Consider the following 19105-nt stretch of genomic DNA (forward strand, 5'->3'; position numbering starts at 1 on the left):
AAATCTTTGTGACTTTGTGCATAATCATTACAAGAGAATCATTGCATATAAGTTGAGAATATAACATATTTAGGTAAAATGGCATGAATTTGGAATTTCTGCATTTGCCATAAGAATTCGGGAGTGTGAAATTAGAATCATTGAAAGTTTGGTCAATTGGTTTATTTCACAAAGTAAGGGTCATAGACAAACATAGTATGCATACTTGGTGTATGGCATGACTAGTGTTTAGAAAACATAGTGTACATGCTTGGAGCATGGGACAACTATTGTTTTAAATTCAAGAATAAAGTTGATAGCTGAAACAGTATACAATGAATAATGTGCAATCCTATGGTGATATATAAAAGGTGTTTTATTTATATTCATAAGTTCTGAGACCATATTAGATTCATTTATTCTTGTGTTTCACTTTTCATGTTTTGACTTCCATAATAACTAGGTTATCCTTCCGGAATGACTAAGTTATTCAAACCATCCACAGCCAGTCATATGTTGGAAGTAGATATGAATCAAGACTATCATGGGTTGGCTTGTAGAGGTCCAAGTTGGTGGACAAAGTTGTGCTACAATACTCATGAGTGCTCATAAGTTCTGAGTATTGGATTCAACCCGCGCTCATTTGAATCACTTCCTGGATGTTATCACGAGCGATCATGAGACGATAATATCTTATATTCTTCAAACCTAGAGATATGAGTTGTTACTATGAGTTGATAGTACATTGATGGCACGAAAACACATTGGTAACTCGATGTTATAAAACGTGCCTTTGTGTTTGATTCAACAAGTAGCAGAACATGTCATATGAGTCGAAGTTTATCCATTCCTTTTACCTTCGGGATAAAAGTGATATCTGTGGGCCCCTCGATGGTTTGATGATGACAAATGGAAGTGCGCGGCCGGGCCAGGACTGATTTGATTTGTTCAATTAGTCAGTCGTCATAAATTGGAAATCGGGAAACAATAAATGGACAGATAGAATGATTATAATCCATGTCTCAGTCCATATGATATCTAGAATGGAGGAATATATGATCACTTATCTAATGGACAAGTCATTGACAAAGGTTAGAGTTCATCTACAAGGTCAGAGTTCGACAGAAGCTTTTGAGAGCTATGATTGCCAGTCGGTTCTTGAAGTCATACACAATAATAGTTTTAGACTTATCTAAGTGGGAGACTGTTGGATTAATGTCTAAGTCCATAACTATAATTGGTAAGACTTGACCCGACCTGGCATGGTCCATTTGGGTTGCATGGCATCATGCACTTGGATAGACTAAATGAGAGAAATAAGACACTTATGGTTATTAATATATTATAAGTTCTAGTATATTAATAATAAGAATAATAATATTTAATTAGTATTGATCAAGAATTAATTTAGAATTAATTATGTGATCAAAAGAAGACTAATTAAATATATGGGTTGATTGTGCAAATCATCCATAACTTATATAGTGGGCCAAAGCTCCATGGATAATCAAGTTGGGTTAAACCCATAGGATGCTCCATGGAGGTTACATAACCCATGGGTGATGGAAATGAAAGGTCATGATAATTAGGGTTTACATGGTGTAACCCTAATTGTAACACACTATATAAGCATCATATTGTTCACCAAAATCTTCCACTAGTGAATGTAAAAGAAGGGCTAGCCGATTTCATGGGCTGTGGATTTCTCTCATGTCATTCCAAGTGTATTTGGTGTTGTGTGAACCATTTGAGGTGTCACACTTGAGGCACTAGGCACTCAAGCTTCATGAATACATTCTACATCAAAGAGGTATGCATTCTATCTTCTTATATTCATTGTTTTGTATGCTAGATTAGGATAATACCTTGGATGTTCATATTTGTATGTATAATAGAGAAAACATAGATCCAAGGTATTTAGGGTTGCATGTACACTTAGGAGTGTTAGAATGCTCAAAACCTAACATCAACTTCTTGGCATGCTCAAACAACTCAAAGGCTAAAAAGGAAGATGGAAATGGCCACAAACTCCCTAAAGAAGAGATCTAACCAAACAATGATTAAGGTGACAACTTTTTACCTCCAAAAAGTAGCTAGCACTAAAAGAACACCGGATCCAGAGGATTCTTCTCATTCCAAGCCTTATGCTCTTCTATCTTCTTCCATGAATGCACTAAAACACATACTTTTAGTCTCTCTCTCTCTCTCTCTCACTCTCTCTCCCCCACACACACAGATGATACCGGCTCCTTTAGGGTTTCTCTCAGAGTGTTAAAGTGATAAGGGAGGCGGAAATGAAGGCTTAAGGTCCTTTAAATAGGACACAAACCCTCAAAATTAGGGTTTTCACACTCAGCTCCTACTCCTCTAGTAGACTCTAAAAATCACACAACCGTTAAATCCTCTACTCGGCGAGTTGGGGTGTCCAACTCGTCGAGTTGCTCTGACAACATGAATGCAAATTGATTAATTATTATACTTGGGAGTCGGGATGTTAAATAAAGCTTAGGAACGAAAATTATACATCTCTTCTCTCTTCTCTCTCTCTCTCTCTCTCTCTCTCTCTCCTCTTCACTCTAGGTTTTCTAGGTTTTGGGTGTGAGCCATTAGAGGCACGAGATTTTTGGTACTTGCTTTCTAAGTTTTTCTAGATGGAGATTGAAGTGATTTGTTTTGTAACATCACAAAATTCTAGACCAAAATTTCATTTTTAGTTCAATTAATTCATAAACCAACAGTATAAAAACATCCATAAAACATCCAATGTCAAAAACAAAGTGTCAATAATCAAAACATGTTATCATAAAACAATATCAGAGTACAATCCCAAAGATCTCATGTGCGGAAAACATAGTGTGATGCGATGCGATCGAGCCGACTCCTTTCCTTTGAAAACGAAGTACGTGAAACCAAAACCGAAAACCGTAAGCACGAACCTTAGTGAGTTCCCCAAATACCACATATCATACATATCAACATAATGCCTAGCACATCTGGGTGCTGGCTTACCCCTTCAATCTCTTTCAACTGGATATTGTCTAGCATATAAGCACATAACTCGCATACTATCATACATAACCATGAGCCATACATATATCATAATTAATAAAGATTATATGTGCCAAACATAGTCTTGCCATTATGCTATGGGCCGCCACGTGGTCTTTCTTGCCAAGTAGGGGGCCACCCCTTCGGTCTCACAGACAAGTGCCAAGAGCCACTTCCTGGTCTTCCATGGAAGCATCACAAAGACAACTAGCATACATACTACCCTAATAAGCCAATTAGCATATGGTGTGCCAGGAGCCACCTCCTGGTATTTCATACATAATGCCTAGGGCTAACCCCCGAGTTTTCCTACCATACATAATAACATAGAGTGTGTCAGGCGCCGCCTCCTGGGCTTTCATACATAATACTTAGGGCTAACCCTTAGGTCTTCCTACCATACATAAACTAAATGGGCCGGCATTGGTGCCTTAGACCCATAAAAACAGTGAGGAGACTCACCTCACATTGCTGAAGTCCCGCGGATAAAGCTATGGCTGTTGGCTGACAGATTCATGAATCTGTCAACATCAAAATAACACCCAATCAGCAATTAGGTTCCAACATATACCTATAAGTCCATTCTTGGGGTAAAATACTGATTTACCCCTATCTTAGCTTGATTCAAGCCCAAGGCCCAATCCAAAAGCCCAAAAGTCAACTATGAGTCAAAGCCCAACATATGGCCCAGTTTTCAAAATTGGGCCCAAACCTTTACATGGTCTTATTCTAAGGCCTAAACATTTAGTCTAGTCCCAACATTTTGCATTTCTAATGGACCAATATCTCATAATCATAAAGACCCAATTATGGCCCATCTATGGCCTAATTTTCCAAATTGGGCCCGAACTTCACATAGGCCTTACCCTAAAGCCCATCCATAAATTCTTAGTCCATATGATTGTTCTTGGATGGCCCATCAATAGCCCAATCACCAAAGCCCAAGTGACATTAGGGTTTTCATATAAAATTACGATTAGGGTTAAGTGTTTCTCACTTAACCCATTAAGGACTTAATCCATTAAGTTCATCACTCTACTATATAAATCATATGGTGATCGAGTGTAATTAATAATTCAATTCTAATGGCCCAAATGTGGGTCTTGATAAGTCCAAGGCCCACATATCCAAAAATTAGGGTTTTCTAAACCTTAATTATGGTTTCCCACCCATCACAACCCAATTTGGCTCAAAAGCTAAGTCCTTAGGTCCATTAGGGTTTCATAAGTAGGGCACCACCCATTACCACCTCGGGTAGTAGTGGTCAACGGCGGCTCACGACGGCGGCCACCACCTCACGGCGCTGGTTATGGTTACAGTTCAATTTGTCCAAGTATCCCTAGCGAAATCTAAACACAAACTAAGCAAACCGACACCCAATACAACGGATGGTGGCGGCAGCCACCACCTCACGGTGTTGGTTATGAGTTTTCTTTTCATTATTTCACCACCGATTACAATATACAATGCTTAAACCTAACATAAACACACACACTAATAGATAAACACACACACACACACACAACCACCCTTGTGGTGGCCGACGGTGGTAGATGGTGGCAGCCACTACCTCACGGTGGTGGTGGTGGGCTTTCTTGGTTTTCTAATCAAACAAAGCATACACACACACACACACACTCTTTTTGGTCTGGTGAAGTGGATCCATCCACCCACCTGGCGGCGCACAGTGAACGACAGCAATAGCAACCTTGACAGCCGGCAGCGGAAGATGCAACAGTGGAGCAAGGTGGTGGTCTCCCAGAAGCTTGGCAGTATCGATGATGTGGTTGATGATGGGATCGAAGAAAAAGATGAGATTGGAGATGCCATGTTCTTGTCTGAACAGCCCAGCAGCAACAACAATAGAACAATGATCGTTTGTTAGTGGCTCTGTCTTCATCAGGTATGACGTAGCTGCATAAGGAACATCGGGACCAGATGGTTGAAGGCTCCCATTGACGACAACACCATAGGCTGGAATCAACTATCATTTGGCGGCCATGGATTGTTGAAAGGTGAGCGAAACCAATGGTGCGGTGCCGGAAGTTGAAGGAGGGTGAATGGAGGCGGCTGAAAACATCCTAGGGTTAGGGTTACCCGAAGGGTTATATACCCTATTCAACAAAACATCATTCCATAATGATAGGAGTGGTCCCTCACTATCCCTTTTCTTTCAATCTAAATCCATAATTTACCATTTAAACCCTGCCTTCTAAATTCCCTTTCAAGACAAGTCTGAAATTTATCCAACAACCCCCAGATCTAAAAATCCTTTCATAATAAGTACAATAGTTACCAAACACCCCCTGCCTTCTAATTTTTTTAAAAATAAATAATGAAACTTACCCTTCTAGCCCCCAATTTCTAAATTATGCTAGTTAACTCCTCGAAACCAACACCTTGCTATATTGTAACATCCCGAAATCCAGGTAAAGCTATTATACCCTTCCATTTTGTCAAGTTGTCAAAAGTGGTCCCTTGAAAGAGTTCTTGTAGCAAATGAGTATGCTGGGCTTACTGGGGAGTACGTTGCGCGTACTCATGTGCTTAATTTGGAGGCGGACTCGCCTGGGTACGCTGGGCGTACCCAGGGTTACGTTGGGCGTAATGGGTCCAGACACAAACCCTAATAGTAGACTTGTGCACTATATAATGGATGCTAAGGCTCATTTCTCAGCCTCCGTATCAGTGAGCGAAACCCTAAGAGAGCCTCCCAATCGTCCTTAGCTGAGAGTGAGTGTTTTGGAGCTAAAAGTGCCTTGGTGTGTTAGTGAAGAAGAAGGAGAGGAGCTTGTGGAGGCTAGAGCTTGAAGTGCAAGTTTGGATCTGAGATCTACAGAGGAAGGAGATGCATTGGAGGTATAAAGTTCAAAACTTTCCTCCTTATTTGGTTAGATGATTGCATGGACCATTTCTAGGGTTAAAAGTCCCAAAGGTGGAGACTTTATAGGTGTAATGTACTCCATGGACCTAGATCTGCCCCATTTCAGTGATATTTGTGTTATAGATCCATAAAGTTGCCATCTTGGTCGTTGTTATGAGGTCATGCTTGAGTTAGGAGCTTTCTAGAGTAGGGAAATGGAATGTTATGGGTGTTAGTGACTTGTCCAGCCATGCAAAGGCTTAAAGTCACCAACTTTATGGAGTAAGAGGGTTAGAAATGGTCAGATCTAGAAGTTGGACGTGGGTCTTAACTGATTAAGACCCCAAAATGCTTAGAGTCTGAAACTGGGAGTTACGTGGGGCGTAATCCCAGTACGCGCGACGGAAGGGGTTGCGCACCCCGTTTTCTGTGAAGACACCGGGTACGCCCAACGTACATGTGTGGTACGCGCAGCGTAACCCGGTGAGTTGTCTTTTGTTGACTTTTAGCGTTTGGTCAATTTTGGGTCTTAGGGCCATGAGAGGGGTAAAATGGTCTTTTACCCTTCTGGGAGTACTAAGAGAGGAAATAGCCTAGCCTTAAGGGATGTATTGATTTAGAGTGCTTATTTCATATGATTAGGCGGAGGCTAGATCAGATTTTTCAGAGTTCGAGATTTACCGAGTTACCCGAGGTGAGTCTTCTCACTATACTTTACCTAGATTGGTAATTAGAGTTATGTGACAGAGTACTTTGTATGCTTTTGCATGATGTGATTTCTATGTGACTTATTTTATGTATGTGCCAAAGTTTTCAGAGTTAGGATCGGAAGGTCCACAGAGTTAGGGCCAGAGGGTCCACAGAGTTATGGGACTGGAGGGTCCCACTAAGACACATTGACCAGAGGGTCAAACAGAGTTATAGCCTCAAATGGCTAATATGTGTTGTGTGTGGTATTTTGGGGAACTCACTAAGAAATTATGCTTAGATTGTTGTGTTATGTGTTTCTGGTACCAGTGAGGATCGCGAGAAGGCGCCGGTTTGATCAGTACACACTCGAGGAGCTTTTACATATTTTGATTTTGGGATGTGATTTTATGAATTGATTATGTGATAAAATGATGTTTTTATGACAATCATGAATGAAAATGTGTTTTATATATGTAAAAAAATTATTTGAAAATTAGGGTGTTACATATATAATTATTGATTTTAGGGCTACTATTTATTTATTTATTTATTTAATAAATGGGTGTTACATGCTTACTACAACAAATCATATGTATCTAACCATAAATATTATATTTGATTATACTAGGGATTCATTAGGGTTCAAGTTAATTTTTATTGTTCATAAAATGTTACATTCAAAGTGTTAAGACATAGATCCTTTAGGTTGCATGTGCCTTTAAATGTTAAAATTTTGCAAGTATATTGTTATTATAATCTATAAAACCCATTGGTGGTATCAAAGCCTTGGTGTGGCTTACATTGTTTGTACATAGGATGAACTGAATAAAATCGATTTTTGTGAAAAGCTGTTTATCACGTCGTGAACATCTGTTTCTCACGACGTGAGAACTGCCAGATCCAGTTTTTTGGATTTTCTTGCCTTATATGATTTATGTGGTTGTTAATTGGTAAGTATCTATTTCAATATCTGCCATAATCCAATTTTTGCCTATATTAGATAATTAACTAAAATCCTAAATGTTAGGAGATATCCTTAGACTTGATAATGGTTAATTAATATTATCCTTATGGATCTTATTATTAATTTAATTAAAATTAAAATTAAAAATTAATTAATAAATCTTTAAATTGGTTTAAATTTAATTAAATTAATAGTTTAATTTATATAATTACAAGATTAAACCTTGTATTTTTAAATGTTTTAAAATACACTTTATACTATATATAATTAAAAGTTTAATATATATTATATGTATAAGACAAGTCAGCCAAATTGCTAGTACGATCAGCTAGTGCCCGAACGGTGATTTCCCAAACTACCCTTACATTATGAGTTATGAGATATGTTATGATATGATATGCATGCTAGAGTAGGCTAGGTATTCTTATTAGGACTAGAGTGGCCTGATTTGTGATGCCTTAGCCTAGGATTTTGCTGCTAGGAGATGCTTGAGAGTGAATAGATAGCAGTGAGGAGTTTATGAGAGACCTGATAGAGAGTAGGGTATGTATAGAGAGAGTAGAGTACTTGGGACTTGGGATCCTAGTTGGAGGACTTGGCGTGAATATTGATGCTGTGTGGACGGTAGTATTGGGCCCGTACTATCGAAGGCACCGGATCAGTGCGGAGCCCAAGTAAGAATCTTTAGGATACCAGGGATCAAGTAGGAATGGGATATCGAGTGTGTGTACGATCGAGTGAGTCTTTGATATCTTGTGTTGTATTTCAGAGAGACATCATGGTTGGGACACGCCGCAGGCCAGGGACTAGTGAGGGGGGTGTGAGCGGTGAGGAGCTCCGCTATATGATTCATGATGAGGTGGCTGCTGCCATCCGTGCTGAGATTCCAAAGATGTTCGGGTCTATCAAGACCACATTGATTGAGACTTTTGATGAGCGGTATGCTGCTCTTACTGATGCTGTTGTTGCTGCAGCCACTACAGTCGTTGCTGCTGCTAGGCCGCAGGGGGTGACGCGTTGCTGTACCGGGAGTTCAGCAACACGTAGCCACCAGAGTTTGATGGGACTCAGGATCCGATAGCCGCGATGAGGTGGATCTATGACATTGAGGGGTTCTTCTACACATTTTTATGTCTGGAGCATTTGAGAGTTCGGTTCGCGCTGAACTAGCTTCGCTTGGGGGCGAAGGACTGGTGGAAGTTTGTGACAGCGCATTATTCTTCTGCAGAGCTTGCTGCGGTGACCTGGGAGAGGTTCACCGCTATGTTTCGTGATGAGTACATTCCCCCGGTAGAAAGGGAGCGTTTGGCCCATGAGTTCTTGACCCTCAAGCAGGGTACTGAGTCTGTTTGCTGTGATCACCAGGATGTTCCATGAGAGGGCGATGTTCTGCCCTAAGCACGTGTCTACCGAGCAGACACATATGAGTCGGTATTTGAGTATTCTGAGGAGGGGAATACGAGAGTTTGTGGTGAACTCGTCGTACCGAACATTTGCCGAGCTTCAGGCAAATGCTCGGAAGAGGGAGATAGAGCTGGAGACTCCGGTTAGAGAGGAGGCGGAGTCTCAGGGGATACTACAAGAAAAAGGGGTATCAGAGACTGACATATTCAGCCTTTGATGGTTAATAGTCTCTAATGAGAATCGGGGACTGATTTCGCTAGTCCTTAGCTAGTCCCAAAAACCTAGTCCTAGATAGTGTTTTTTTTTTTTTATATCTGGGACTGAAAATTAATCCTTAATATGCAACAATCTTACTTTTCATATCTTCTTCGTCTTTTGAGGCTGATTGAGATGTTTCTGCGGTTGATAAGAGATGTATATCTTTTTTCCTCATAACAGGTCCACTTGAAGCCTCCCATCCAGATTGTAATTTTTTTATGTTTGGCACAAATAGTTTTAATGACTTTTTTCACTATGTCGTATTCCATTTCTTGAGTAATGCTTGTTCCCGCCGAAACTAATTTGGCACATTCTTCCTCCTTGAGTTGGAGAATATTTTCCTAATACAACATAAAAACATATTATAATAACTTATAACACCAATATCAATATATTATAACTATAAATAAATATGAGTCAGGAAATCATTCTTACGTATTGAATGCATGACTCATCATTTATCCATTTCTTTATAGGATCAAAATGCAACTTATGATATAACTCGATTAGGCTGGGGGGGCAATTGAGTCTCTTTATTTGTCTGCAATAATAAAGATTAATATAAGTAAAGGTAAAAAATAAATTTTCTTGAATATATTAATTTAAATATGAATTAATTTGATAGTTTACCATGACAAATTTGTGATTTGCTATCGATCTTGAGCCTCCTCTACTTGGAACAACAAGTTTTCCGTGATTATGTTTCATTTGTTCAGCATATTACTACAAAATTTGAACTATACGTGGTTAATAATATATAAATAAGAGTTAATTACATAAAATGTGTATGTGCAAGATTGAGAGAATTTTGTTATAGGTGTATACTTTTTTATATTTGATAGCTCATGTTTTATAATAATACAAGAAATAAAATAAGAATTCTAAGATGAAATTATAAGGTTTATAGAATTTAATAATTACGTTCGCTTTATCCGATTCCCAATAATCGAACAAATAACCCCAATCTTTTTCGCTACGACAATCTAGCTTCATTTTAGATCTTGCAAATTGTGGATATGTCATTCCTCCATTTTTCTTCCAATAATCTTTGAAAATATTTCGTGTGCGTTTCCATTGCCTCCACATTTGTTCATCTACATACTCCATCATAACTTTATCTTCGTGCGGTAATTCAAAATTTTCCTACATTTAATACATAAATTAAAATTGAATGTTATTAATAAAATTTTAATAATAAATTACTTCCATTTATGAATTTTAAATTTTAACAAAAAATGAATAGATTTAGGAAAATGATATGTAACTTACACGTAATTTGTTAATCATTTCTTTTTTATTTTCTTTTGCTACTTTCTCCCATGTATGGAATTCCATTTGACAAAAGCTCCGCATCACAATCCCATGTATGGAATTCCATTTGACACGTAATTTGTGAAGCCTTTTTATTAATATTAGGGCCTCGCCTCCACCTCTGTGGTTGATCTACACGACAGTGGTTGATCTACACGAAAGAAAGTATACATCATCTAATGCATAATTTGTAATATTATAAATAAAAGAATAAATTGTCTATGATTACTTGGAACGACTTCCTCTGTGGCTAATGAAGCCGATTGAGTATTTTTTCTAGAACCACTCCCTCCTGTTTTTCTAGTCACATAAGCGTGTAAATGTGTAAACATAAGTGGAAAGAAAGAAAGAAACACAGAAATCACAGCTGGCCAGAGACATAAAAACAAGATACAGAGGCGGAACAGGTGAAGAACAAAACAGGAGAAAAAATTTCTGGGAAAATTATCTTGTACTCCAAGCTGTGTTGAGAAAAATATGAATAAAATTAATTAAAACATCATAGATACATATCCTATTCATACTAAACCAAAAAAATCCTAATCTAACAAAAAAACTAAAAATACGATGGTTTTTCCCAAAATACCCCTGGATGAAACCTGTCCTAGAGTTTGATTATTCCAACAGATGCCCTGAAAGAATGTAAAAGTTCTACGTTTATGATGTGAGGATAGATAGAGACAAAGAGATATATACTAAATTGAAGGAGATAATTAATAAAACAAACAAGGATTTGATTTTCTTTCTGGTTTTCTTCTCTGGGCATCACAGTGGAATTGTTGTTATTTTGTATAAGAAAGCATGGGTGTATATGCATGGTGTCATGATCTTTAAAAACTAAAAAATGATGCAAAAGAAGACATAGCAGTGGCTTTTATAAAATAAAAAAGAAAATGATATTGTAATCTGTCTTCACTAAATTGTGTTAAGCATGGGTGTATATCCATGGTTTGATGATCTTTACCTGTAGTGCCCGAGAAAAGAATCCGTATTTTGGCAAACTACTGGCTCAGTTGTGTTAGAGACAGTTCCTTCACCAACAAGCAAATTTGATGTTGATTGAGGATTTTTTCTCGGACCACTTCCTCCTGCAGAAATTAGAAAGTACATTTCCCGAACCCGAATAACAAGAAAATAGAATTACCCAACCGAATAACACCTATACATCGTGTAAGTTGTTTATAAGGTTGTAAAAAGTACATTGTCCAAAATTTTAGATTTAAAGTTAAAAACACAAATCAGGTCAAAAACATAAATCTGAAATCCATTACATTTAAAATTTGCTTTAACTCAATTTTTAGTAAAAAGTAAAAACATATAAGGTTTACCTGTTGCATCAACGGATGCCAAATCATGTTTACGTCGACGAAGCATACACAATTTTGGATCGAGTTCACCTTCACTTCCTTCACCTGATGACGTGACTGAAATTTATCGAGGTACTTTTCTTACATGCTTAGTACCTCCGAGATTAACAATCGTCATCATCACCAGAAATATCCACATTTTATCTGCAAAGGATGTGATTTATAGACAAGTTAGTTAGGAGTACAATTATTTATATTCATCGTCTAAAAGTTTTAAATATTAACAGATTAAAAACACACCAATGAAGTAGAACTACAGTACAATTATTCATAATCATAGTAAATAAGTTTTAAAAATGTAACTAATTACAAAACACACCAACAAAGTAGAAAAAGATTACAATTATTCATATTTATCGTTTGAATCATCAAATAGGGCTACATTTGTTTCATTGCTATCATCTAAACCCTCTAAATCTTCAGGTTCCTCACTAATTTCTTTGGGGATAGTATCATAATCAATAAAATCATCTAAATTGTCTTCAAAAGCTTCAACATCAACAATTTCCACAAACTCTTCTTCACCATTTTCTACATGAAACTCGAAATTTTCACAATTTGATGTTTGAAAGGGGGTTGTGTCCGACGATGTTCCTACATGTTCGAACATATCCTGTACATCCTCATTATCCGTAATATCCCATAATTGCCTATGTGTGCTTCTTTCTATGATTTCCAGCCCGAGTCACGCGTGGGATTGTTTATATAGAAAACTTGTTTTGCTTGATTTGCCAACACAAAAGGATCTTCGTCATAAGCTTTTTTGGTTGTATCTATAGATATGAAATGAGGTTCAAACATCACGTGCTTCCTTTTACGGTCGGTATTAAACCAAATGCTTTTAAATAAAATAACTCGGTATCCTTTTATGAATGAAAATTCAAGGACTTCATCAACATATCCATAATAATCTTCTTCAACACCATTGTGAATTCCTACAGCTATGACTCCACAATTTTGAGTCCTCCTATGATCATCTCGTGACTTAACAAGAAATTTAACTCCATTTACTATGTATCCACTATGTGATATAACTCGGTTATCTGGACCACGAGATAGTGCATATAATAGTACTTCGTTGATTTTCGAGGAATTTTGCTCATACATTGTACCTATCTGTTCTCCATTTCCAAAAAAAGTAAGGGTAGGTTGATTGTTCTGACATGAGAAAATGATATAAACTATGTTATAGTAACATTACCCGTGATGAAAACCAAGATGGAAATGTAGATTGTTGTAATTCACTGAAATCTAAGGCTGCTTGATGTTGTCTTTCCAAGAAATTCAAGTGCTTATTGTCAAGTGTAAGTAAGCTTTAAATACCTTGAGATACAAAAAAGTGAATTCACTATGAAAGGGAAAATGTACTTACTTCAAGTACGGTTCAACTTGTGAACAATTAGTTAACATAAACCACAATGCTTTCTTTATTGAAATGTTTGAAATCCTAACAGTTTCTCGCTTCCCAATTCCTCGTCCATTTAATCTGAAAATATCTAATTTATAGTCTCGAACATCACTGGTAGTTTCATCATCATATCTACCTCGCTTATCTAATATTGAATCAACACCACGTAAATAGTGTGAACAAAATATCAGAGCTTCTTCAACAACATAACCTTCTGCAATTGAACCTTCGGGTCTTGCTGTGTTTCTAACATATTTCTTTAAATTGCCGAGATACCTTTCAACTGGATACATCCACCTTGATTGTACAGGTCCTCCTAAAATAGCTTCTTGAGGTAGATGAACGCACAAGTGCATCGTAACTGTAAAAAATGAGGGGGGAAATATGCGTTCAAGCTTGCAAACAATCTTAACTATCTCTTCTTGCAAAGTTTCCAACTCTCTCACAAGTAATGTGGCTGAAGTTAGAATCTTGAAAAATTGAGACAACTCGGTCAATGTATCACATATACACTTATTTAAAAGCCCACGACCATCAATAGGGAGTATACGTAACATGAAGACATGATAATCATGTGATTTAAGCCCATATATCTTACTTTGCTCGACAATAACATTTTTACCCAAGTTTGCGGCATATCCATCAGGAAAACGCACAGACTTAACTAGAGAGAAAAATTGTTTCCTTTCTATTGGAGTTAAGACATATGGAGCGGGCGGTTTAATCCAACGATCATTTTTCTTCACCAAGTGCAGATTCTTGCCTATTTTCATATCTTGAAGATCTCGGCGAGCTAGGTCAGTGTCTTTTGTCCTCTTTTCTATGTTCAATAAAGTTCCCAAGAAGTTCTCACCCACATTTTTTATAACATGCATGACATCAATGTTATGACGCATTAACAACTTACACCAATATGGTATTTCAAAGAATATGCTTTTTTTTGACCAATTTAACTCACGTTCGCTCCTTCTACGTTTTTGGCCAATGTGAGACTGTTTCTTTCCATGTGGAAAGTAAGGGACATTTTATAATTGGTGCAAACAATCTTCTCCACTGATATGTTTGGGTGCAATCCTAGACTCTTTTTTCCCATTAAAATCTCGTGCATTCCTCCAAGGATGATACGGGGGAAGAAATCGCTTATCACCTACATATGCTATTTTTTCGTATACGAATACTAGATGCATCTTTGTTGCATGTTGGGCATGCCATGTACCCACTTGTGCTCCATCCAGAAAAGTAACCATATGCAGGAAAATCGTTTATTGTCCACATAAGTGTTGCACGCATGTTGAATGTACGTCCCGATTCAGAATCATATGTCTCAATACCGTTCTCCCATAGAAGTTTCAACTCATCTACCAGTGGACGTAAATATACATCAATATCCTTTCCTGGTGAATCTTTTCCAGGAATCAACAAAACCATCATAAATGAAGCATCAATCATAGACTTCCAAGGAGGCAGATTGTACAATATAAGCACAACGGGCCACATACTATATGAAGTACTCATCATCCCAAAAGGGTTGAAACCATCGCTCGCAAGACCAAGGCGTACATTTCTTGGTTCTTTGGCAAAATCAGGGTAGATTGTATCAAAGTGCTTCCATGCTTTTCCGTCTGCTGGATACCTAAGAACTCCATCTTCTTTAGACTTGTTGTGAGTGTGCCACTGCATGTCCTTTGCAGTATACCTAGAGGCATATAGTCACTTAAGTCTACTTATGATGGGAAAGTAACACAAGACTTTGGTTGGAATCTTCTTTTGACGCATTTTATCGTCTACCCAACGACTAGCACCACAAACAGAACATGATTGGAATTCCAAATTTTCCTTCCAAAATAATGCACAATTATTTTTGCAAGCATGTATTGATTCGTATCCAAGTCCAAGAGTACGCAAATACTTTTTTGCCTCATAGTGGGATTTAGGGATTATTGTGTTCTTGAATGCCTCACTCAATAACTTCAGTATCATATCCATGGACACATTTGTCATTTTACATGTTACCTTCACGTGCATCAATCGTAATATAAATCCTAGTACACAGAAAGTATAACATCATGGAAATAAAGGTTTCTCCATATCAGCGAATAACTTGTCCACATTTGGATTACTAGATTGATTATAAGACTCGGCCTCATCGTTGTCATCTACTCCTTCAGTTTCAGCTCCCACATGAAACACATCACCAAGTAAAGCATCAACACCGTCATCTGATTCATTATCACTTTCATCATGCTCGTTGTTTAGTTCATTTTCCTGGCGACTTTCCCCGTGAAATGTCCATATTTTATATGACTAATGAAAGCCATGATGTATGATATGATTACAAACTACATCAGGTGCATGCTTTCTTACATTTAGACAGCTTTTACATAGACAGTGTGTACGACCTTCACTATCAACGTAACCTTTAGCCATCTCCACAAAAGCAATTGCCCCCTTCATGAACTTTGGATCGACCTTATTCGTGATTTTAGTCCAACTCTTGTCCATCTTATCTTAGTATGAAGTTGTTGAACTAAAAGGAACCAAAAAGAAGAAAAAGAAGAAACATAAAAAACTACCATTAATGTTAAATAGATAAAATCTATTTACATGTTGGTTTGTGGAATGCAAAAAAGACTATTCTACCCTTTGTTTATTTGATGTAAATTTCTTCAATAACTGGAGATATAACTTATGATTATGAGTTAATTACGTCTTGTAATGTATACATGAAGTCCTAGAGAGTGATGGAGTTTGTGTATTGTGTTATGTGGTCCCTTTGCATAAATCATGTGGCATTGAATACATAAGTCTAGTAACTAGATGACTGAACACCATACAACTTAAACCTAGATAATTAATTTAGGTGGGCCATGCAGGCTTAGGTTTTAGTTTTTACTTCTTACATCTGACCATTGGGGGCATATATCATAGAAAATAATAAGTAAACCCAATTTATAATATCAAATATATGGTCATTCAAAAGTCACTAGGGACATCTTCCCCCACTCTTCAAGCACTAAATCCGCCCCTGTATTCAACCATCTTCCACTAGCAGTGCTTATTTAGTAGAAGATAATTTGTATGCATGGTGGCATAGGGAGGGAGTTTTTGTATAAGTGGTGCTGTTTTCAAAAGTAGCTGTCAAAATGGTGTTGTTTCAAAATGTAATGTAAAAATATGGTGATGGCCCCGCCATTCCTCCATCTGTTCATAACAATTTACAAATCAACCCTCTAAAATTTCATTTTTATCCTTTAAGTCTTACAATTACAAATAAACCTTTAATATTTTATTTTTTAATCTTTTAAGCTTTACAAGATGTCATATTTATATTATATTAATTTTAAATTTATTTTTAAATTTTTTTTGTCTTTAATATAATATACATAAGTTATTTATTTACGGATCGTTAAATAACATAAATTTTTTATTTATATATTATATTATTATACGTTCCAAAATATTTGCAAAATCAACTTCATGATACTTATATGTTATATAAGTATATATTTCATTTATAGCCCCTTAATTTAAATAGTATATATATATATATATATATATATATATATATATATATATATATATATATCATTTTCATAAACAATTTATATTTTATACCATTGTTTTATTTTTATACATAAATTTTTATCTAGAATAGAAAAAAAGTTGTCATAATTGAAAAAATTGACACCAACTTAGTCATAATTTTTAAACATATAAGGAGGTCCATACATTTAGTTGAACAGAATGAGAAAATCGAATGTAGAGTGTTGATATTGTGATTAATAAAAAGACTTTACATTATGGACAAGATTGTTGAAAGTTAAGCTGCAATTAAATATTTGGTATTCTTAAGGGTTAATTTTGTAATTTGGTGGTTATAGAAATTATTGTTCTGAGTGTCCTTGAAGCGATGCCATGTTTTCAATTTGCTTGATTCCTTTAAAATGAGATTTTAATAGATGATATATTACTTATCTGAGAACTAATTCACTTAATTCACAAAGATTATCACACAAAATAAACAAACATAAAAATCACAGCAGGACATGGACCGAAAAACATGATACAGAGGGAGGAACAAAACTGGGGAAAATTTTTCTAGGAAATTTTGCTTGTCCTCCAAGATTTGTTTAGAAAAACGTGAATAAAACTTAATTAAAACGTCATAGAGACATATCCTATTCATACTAAACCAAAACAAATCCAAATCTAACACAACAATTAAAAATATGATGGTTTTACCCAAAATACCCCTGGGTGAAACCTGTCCTAGATATTGTGTTCATCAAACAAAGTTAACTATTATTATTGATTATGTAATGGGATTGGAATTGCTTTTACAGTTGGATTCTTTTTTATTGAAAAGAAGTCCTGTAGTTGCTAATGCTTTCTGTAATTTATTTAATAATCTCCATATTATACAACCTGTATTTGTTGACAATTAATCAAATCTAAATGGGAAAAGATTTCTAGCAGAAAAGAGTATCATCTTCATAGCATAATCAAATTCCAAATGAAATCAATTCATATTATATGACCTGTATTTGTTGAAAATTCATATCACACTTTTTGGAATTGACTTTCAATATGTTATTCCAAGCATAACAATATTCCAAATCAAAGTCGATCAAATTAAAGCTACAAACAGTTAATGTTACCTTGAATTGACGAATACTTCACAAAGCCCTTGACTCCTTGCAATCGCTAGTCTTCCTTCAATTTTGGTAATGTATTTATAGGGTTTTGTGCGGCCGAATGTGATTGAATAGCCGTACCATTAATCTATATCCATGCTCTCGGAAATTCCGGAAAAGATCGTGTTGATCCCGTATCCCCTCCAAACCACAGGCGTGTTCCTCCTTATTTTGCAATATGCATACTTTATTTGTTAGATTTTTTAATAATTTAGGACTCATACTTTTCCAAAGAATTAAATGTTTTTTATATTTTTTAATTGAATCTCAATGTTTTTTATTTCCTTTTTATACAAATTGCTATAAATTTTTGTTTTTTACAATGTTTTTAAAATCGGACTGGACCGGCCGGTTCAATCGGGAATGGTCACGAACCCAGTTCTAAGAAGCCAAAAAAATTGCTCGTCATGTGAACCGCTAAAAATTGGTAAGAACCGGTTAAACCTATAAGAACCGGTAAAAAACAGAAATATAAAAAATATTTATTAATTTTATTTTATGTAATTTTGTATATATAATTAAAGTTAATAATAATGTAATTATGACATCATCAGGTTTTTCTGGTTTTTGAGACCGGTCCAATCGGTTGGACAAGTTGGACCATCGAACATGTAAGACGGCTGGTTCGGTCTACAATACGATTTTCAAAACCTTCTTTTTTAAGAGTAAATCACATGAACAGTCTATATGGTTTGTATTAATTTAAACGTTTAGTTTCCAACATTTTCTATTCTAGCTTGGATCGTCCTCATTGTTTGTTTTTATTAAAGTCTCAGTTCATACCATATATAAAATGTCCTCATTGATTATTTATTATTTATATATTGTTAATAAATAAGAAAATGACCAAACCGCTCATCTTACCATCACACCCTTCTTGAAAATGATCACATGAGTAGCACAAACTAAAACACAAACTAATGCTCCATAGTTGGAGCTTAAAGATGGTGGCTATATGTGTGGACGAGTGGTGGTTACTGGAAGTGAATGGAATAGATGGGATGATGTGGAGTGGAGGGCATGGGTGTCTCAAAGACTAAAATTCAGTCCCTAATGATTTCTCTTCGAAGCCAAATGTGTTTAGTTTATCCAAGACTGATTTTTAGTCCCTAATAAGTT

The 19105-nt window shown here is 36.2% G+C and overlaps 1 long non-coding RNA gene across 1 annotated transcript; it reads right to left on the minus strand.

Annotated features, from left to right (window-relative positions):
• Window positions 1–9286: 9286 nt before the first annotated feature.
• On the minus strand, window positions 9287–18143 carry LOC145062395 (uncharacterized). The gene is made up of 9 exons (XR_013687547.1): window positions 17951–18143; window positions 11846–12028; window positions 11482–11605; window positions 10747–10817; window positions 10476–10668; window positions 10128–10349; window positions 9837–9929; window positions 9642–9747; window positions 9287–9547 (listed from the first exon to the last, which is right to left on the minus strand). It is a non-coding gene; the product is annotated as an uncharacterized LOC145062395 (long non-coding RNA).
• Between the last annotated feature and the right edge of the window lie 962 nt (window positions 18144–19105).

The sequence above is a fragment of the Lactuca serriola genome, chromosome 7 (assembly GCF_051521515.1).
Source record: "Lactuca serriola cultivar US96UC23 chromosome 7, Lser_US96UC23_V15, whole genome shotgun sequence".
NCBI classification, from domain to species: domain Eukaryota; kingdom Viridiplantae; phylum Streptophyta; class Magnoliopsida; order Asterales; family Asteraceae; genus Lactuca; species Lactuca serriola.